The sequence below is a fragment of the Numida meleagris genome, chromosome 4, assembly GCF_002078875.1.
Source record: "Numida meleagris isolate 19003 breed g44 Domestic line chromosome 4, NumMel1.0, whole genome shotgun sequence".
NCBI lineage: Eukaryota > Metazoa > Chordata > Aves > Galliformes > Numididae > Numida > Numida meleagris.
In genome coordinates this window covers 13,451,905-13,458,195 of record NC_034412.1, presented here as the reverse complement: position 1 = coordinate 13,458,195, position 6,291 = coordinate 13,451,905, and positions in this window count along the sequence as shown.

The following is a 6,291-nucleotide window of genomic DNA, read 5'->3' as shown; positions in this document are numbered from 1 at the left end:
AACATCATCTAGTACTTGAAGAACATAGATACCTTCGATATCTATCTCTCCATATTTAATATCATACATGCATGTAGGTTGATCCAAAAGTAAATCCTATTTCCATGGAAACAACAACAGATACAAAGAGAACAAATAACACTATTTGATACAGCAATTTCTCGGCCACAAAACAGCTGTTTTTCCTTTCAATATGGTCACCACCATTAACCTATTTGTGTGGATGAGCTGATCAAGACGCTCTTCATTTCATGGAGTGACAGCTGTGCAGAGCCCTGAGGAACACGGCTTGTTTTCATGTGGCTGCCGCTACCATTGAAGCTCATCACCCACCACCTCAGGGTGCTCACACCCACTGTTTGATCTCCATAAATACTCAGCAAGCACTGATGAATGTCAGCAGGTGCAATTTTCTCCACATGGAGGAATTCTATTCCACACCTTTGCTTCATACTCACTTCCATGTCAGACACCATTCAGTCAGACTGCCCCTCCACTGCCATCTGTCGCACAGCAACAACGTGCAGCAATATTTATGGGAAGATTCAGCCTCTACTGCCGTACCTCCAACATCCACCTCTGACACTGTGGGTGAGCATAAAAAAATAGGAGGCATTACTTTCGAAGTAGCCCTCATACGTACTGTGGGTATGGTTGTTTGTTTTAACTTTTGTGCTTGTGAACAACATCCAGCTCATTTCAGAAGAGTGAAAGATCTAACTGTGAACACTACCCCCAGTGTGTTGTCAAGGTGGCAGGCAATGACAGCTCATTAACATACATCTGATGTTTTTCTAGTGGTGATAATCCATCAACACAAACGTTTTATTAGTAACTTCTCTCAAGCTTCTATGCATTGATAAAGTAAAAGACTGCACTACGCTCTGCTGTAGAAGAATAAGAAGCAATTTTAAAACAACATGACAAGGGTTATGGTGATAAAAGCTTCAGTAACTTTCACAATAAAAGGTTTTTTTTTTTGACGTAAATTATGTTGCCACAGAAACCAGCATTCATACAGTCTGAGAGCATTTTCTGTAGAATTCATGTGACCTTGAGTTTAATCAACAATTATGCATTAATTTAAAAGCAGAGAAATAATAAAAAATATTCTGCCACATTCTGAGTGTTAAGAATTGCACAGCTGCAGAAAAGGACAGCTCTTCTTCAATAGTGACCTCCACTGCTGTAAATGCTATTGGGCTTGCTGGCGTCTTATTAACTTCACTGGAACTGCTCATAATTGTCAGTGCAGATCCATCAGTAAGACTTCAGAGGGCAAAGCTTTAAGATTAAGAGATTTTACAGAAGATTTTATCTTCTCTTCTTGCATTTGAGAAGGAAAAAACACTGAATATAGCCGTGGCACTTCAGAAATGATTGTTAATATGCTTTAGAGAGTAAGATGGGGAGATCACTCCAGGGAGTTCTCCATCAATAGCTTCCTATTCTCTCCTACACCCTATAATTTCCACCCTAGGGAAGCTGGCAGAGGTTGGTTCTACCTATGAAATTTCCATAAGTGCCAAACTAAGTGCTATTAAAACCATGGAAGAGAAATTTGATGTTAAATTGGACACTTATGCTCTTCAAATGGGAAAAATTAGGGGATAAAATAGAAACGCTCAAAGAAACTCATTCAGCTATGAATGTTCAATATGATATTAAAAATAAAATCTAAGGACTAATGTAAGAAATCTTTCTGCTCCGTTAAAAATAATAGTATTTCACATCATAAATTAGAGACTGTGGAAAACCAGTGTCAAAGCAGGTATTTTAGTAGCGTTTAGAATTTTTTTTTTTTTTTTTTTTCAAATGAAACAGTGACATTGAAGTTGGTTTCTGAGTATTCCACTTCTATAGCACTGCAAGAAGTGCATCTGATTGCAAAGTCATTCAGGAATGTGTGCTGCCTTGTGGAGCAGTGCCTCTTCCAGTGGAGCATACTCCAATTCCATTGCTATTTCCTAAGTAAAAAACTTCTAACAATCTTATACTTAACTCAAAAGGGAATAAAATTTCTATTTTATAATTGGTAAAAAACATAATATGCATGTTTTCATTGAAAGCTAAACCATTTCTAAGCTTTCTCAAACATGTGCCTTTCAGGGAAAAGATAGATTTTATGTTCACATTTATTTTCTGAAATAAAAGCAATTCTTTTCACATAAACAATTAAAATGTAAATGCGATGATTTTTCAATAGAGAGTGTATTGAAAGATATGTTTTCTAATCTTGCAAAACCAGAAGTAGCCTGGAAAATGTCTTTACAGCACCCAAGTGGGGTGGAAGAGTGAGAGCTGTAATGACCAGTTACTGAATTCAAGTCCTCAATGAAGACATGGCTCTTCCTACAACTCAAACTCAGAAACGTTTATCCTGCCATTGATGTGTTCTGTATTACCGAACTGCACAATTATCTTACCATACTAGGTAAATAAAATGTCCTTTTTCTAATAAAAAGAATAGATTGTTGAAGTGAACATAAGTTTTAGAAACTAGATGTTTCCCAAAGGACATTCATCAAAATTCTCTCCTGAGATCCGCATCTACCAGATTTTGCTGTCATTCAGTGTAATTTCAAAAAGTATGCTCCTGTCATAGTAGAAGTAAACATTACAGAACTTTCAGGAAACAGTCACTCTATAAAAGAACCAGAATCTGCAAACTGGTATTACTTAGGTGATATCCCATGCTTGCAGGTTGTGAAAAATAGGCACCAGGAACCTATCATGGGCTTGTAAAAGGTTGTTTAGGTAACGCAGTATTTTTTTTATCTACTACATTTATGAGTTGGATTCTGTGCCCCACGATCATACACTCAACAAAACTTTGCAGAATACTTGGAGATAAGACTTTTCAGAAACTGCAGAAGATACTGTTTCAATCATTTATTGAAATGTCAGTTGTGATTTTTCAGTTTAAGTCAGACTAGAAAGTGTTAGCAGTCTATTCTAACGGCAACAATTATTCTAAAAGTCCATAGATAATGTTAAAAATGTTGTTATAGCTTTTTGAAGTAATCATTTCCATTTCACTAATATTCTTTAATTCTTACAAAAAAAAGAAGCCTAAATATCATTCCAAGAAAGCAGCGAGGCTAGGTTGTTAGCTATGAAGAGCTCATCATGAAAAGCTTGTGAATCTCTCCCTAAATCTAATGACCCCATCCCTAACCATCTTTTCCTCACATGAAAATATTTCTAAAATCCTAACACTTGCCACCACTCTTTCCTACCTCCATACTTCCTTTCTGTTGAAACAATCTGTAGGAGAACATTCAGAACCATGTAGAAATTCCAAATTTATGTAACTTATTTCAGCAAAATTTTTTTGTTTCCTTCTTTATACATCTGAGAAATTATTTACCCTATTACCTTCGTACTAGTTTGAGTTTAACAAACATGCCTGTTTTGTTGTCTGTTTGGCTAGTTTAAATCTACATGGAAGGATTAGTATTATATTCTACTAATATGAAAAATCTCACTGAAGCTATCAAAATATTTAATTTTGAAAAATTATATCAAAATTTATTTTGAAGGCAGATTTTGAAGAAAGAAATCTTAGATTATAAGCCATTCCCTCCTGCCACACACACAAAAAAGTTAAAAACAAAATGAAAGCAATTTGTTTACAAGTAGAGGAATAGGCTTACATTGAAACAAAGAGATATATTTGAATTATTTGGCCTTTTACAACAAAAAAGAAACTTCAGAAAATATGACTCGTAGTTTTTGGATAAAATGCTTTGATGCTTAAAAGGATAATCAATGTCTATAGAATTTCTTTAAATTCTGAGTAGCTTTAATGGCGGTTGGGAAAATGCTAACCTTGAAATGATTTGCTTCTTTTTCACTTACTCCCATCCTTAATCCTCACAAAAGTAGCCAATCTGTCCATCAAGATCAATAGGAACATCAGCCTAAACAGTATCTCACAAACAAAAGTACCAGAGAAGGTGAAGGAAGTGCTATTTATATCCTTTTATTCCCAAATTATTTTTTAAAATTGTGTATGATCACTTAACCTTCAGTTTAAGCTTCCAGTCAGCAATGCTTATTAAAGAGCAAAGATGAAGTATAAAATCTAACTCAGATCTTTTGCAAATAAGGAGCGAAAGAAATCTTGTTTACCTCAAAGAAGCAGAGTACTTGAACCACACAAGAAGACATTTAATATATATTTTTAAGGGAAAAAAAACAGGGCACCTGTTTGATTCTCTGAAAAAATCCATTGTCTAAAACAGAAGAACTCATACATTTGAAATACTAAATTATGGGTAAAATACTCAGGCTGAACTTTTGACTTGTAACCATTTTGGTCATACATGGTTCTTTATCTTTTTTATCTCTTCAGAGATTCTTTCCTCAAATTTTAGCCCAGGCTTATTCCTACTAGATCATAAAGTCAGTTTCTAGCAGAAGAACAAACCTCTGCATTCACTCGATCACTTAGCAAATAGCTTTATTTTCATCTACACAAATTGCATGGTGGAATAACAACTAAATAAAGAAATACTGTCATTCAAAATATATTTGAATAAAAGCTATCAGAATATTTGAAGAACATTCTATCAGTACATGTAATCATTATAAACAGCTTATAATTACATCATTATTTTCCAAGGATGCACAAGTGAATGTAATCAAGATAGCATTTAGCAGCAGAGTCATTATAATTGTCTACGTCTAACCCATGTGCCCACCTAAATGTTAGAAAAAATGCTTTTGTTTAAAGCTCTTAAACTAAAGCTTAACATGATATCTTAGCTCACAACAGACCTTATAGCATTCACAGACAATTGTGATGTCCTAGCTACCAGGCAATAACTTGTTTGAAGCAACAACAGAGCTGCATGTGTTCCTTTTCTAAAATTAGAATCTGAAATAATCACCTGATTCTAATCATGGAATGAGCCTGGAGGCTTCTAGAAATCCTGCTATGGACTTCTCTGCATTCTTAAGTGTATAATCAGATTTTGAAATGTATTTATAAGAGGCTCTCTGAAGCTGAGTATCCTCATGTGAACTTAGTGTGGTAAGTTTCTTTCTCAGACAGACAGACTAGTAATCAAAGTAAAATAATCCTGAAAAACAATAATTCTGCTTTTCACTTGCAAAGTCAAACCTGTAAGTATCCTAAAAACTCTACAGACATTACTTTTAAAATCCCTTTATCACTTTTAGGCAATATCTGCAAAAAAAACCATGGCACTTTCTGTATGTGTAACTTCAACAGTTTTAGAAAGTCAGCTCCCAAACTCTCTGTAAGCACAGACTGACAACTTTACCAGGATACTAGTGGAATACATCACAGATTAGGATAGCTTTATTAAAAAACAGGATCTCGATTTGCTATGGAGATACTTTGAGGCAACCAAATACTCTGATTTTGGAAATCAGAGGAAATTGTAGCATAGAAGATTTCACAGTTAGGTGAGGAATTTCATGTTCAAGTAGTAAAGTTCATTCTGAGAAACTGGTTCAGAAGTCAGTCATGATGAGGATCAATCAACACGACTAACCACAATAAAGGCCAGTGCAATTTTTCTTCCTTCAAAGGACTCAGACTACTCAGACATTTGATTCAAAAGATCTTTTCTGTTACATCTCAATGAATCCAGCTCACAGCAGGAATTTCCTATTCCTGCCAGTAAGCTTTCCTTGTTTATCTTCCCCACAACTTAATCTTTCTTGTTTTGGTCATCTTAATAACCTTGGGTGGCTCTAAGGCTCTTCTTTTTATTAGAACTGCCTTTCTAACTGACAATGAAAGAATTAAGGTCATTTGATCAGAAAATTACCAATTTTTGCTATTCCTTAGAGGGAAAATGGTATTATTCTAAGTTGTATGTAAGAGGAACTTGAGATACAGAGGTGATACAGATATAGGGTGGTGAGAAGATTACCTCCAAATAAAACTTGAGAATAGAATCTGCAAAAGTGCAAAAGTCATCCCAACAGTTTGCTAATTCACAATATTTACCATGGGTTATTTTTTATGAGACCTTTGTATTTATGGCTATTTTTAATGAGACTTCTAGGAGTCAAATTTTAAAAACTTAGAACAAATAAAAATTCGACTGCCAGGTACCTTGTTTTGCTGAGAAATCCATCCATCTGCCCCAAAAGAGGAAATCCCAAGTACCATTAATGTTCTGTAACTATTCAGGGTAAGAACATCTCAGTTACTTCAGGTCTTCAGATTGTTTTTTAGCTGTACTCTAAACTGTTAAATGTCTATTTGTTTTACATTTCAATTATAAAATTGATATTGATTTTATAGGTATA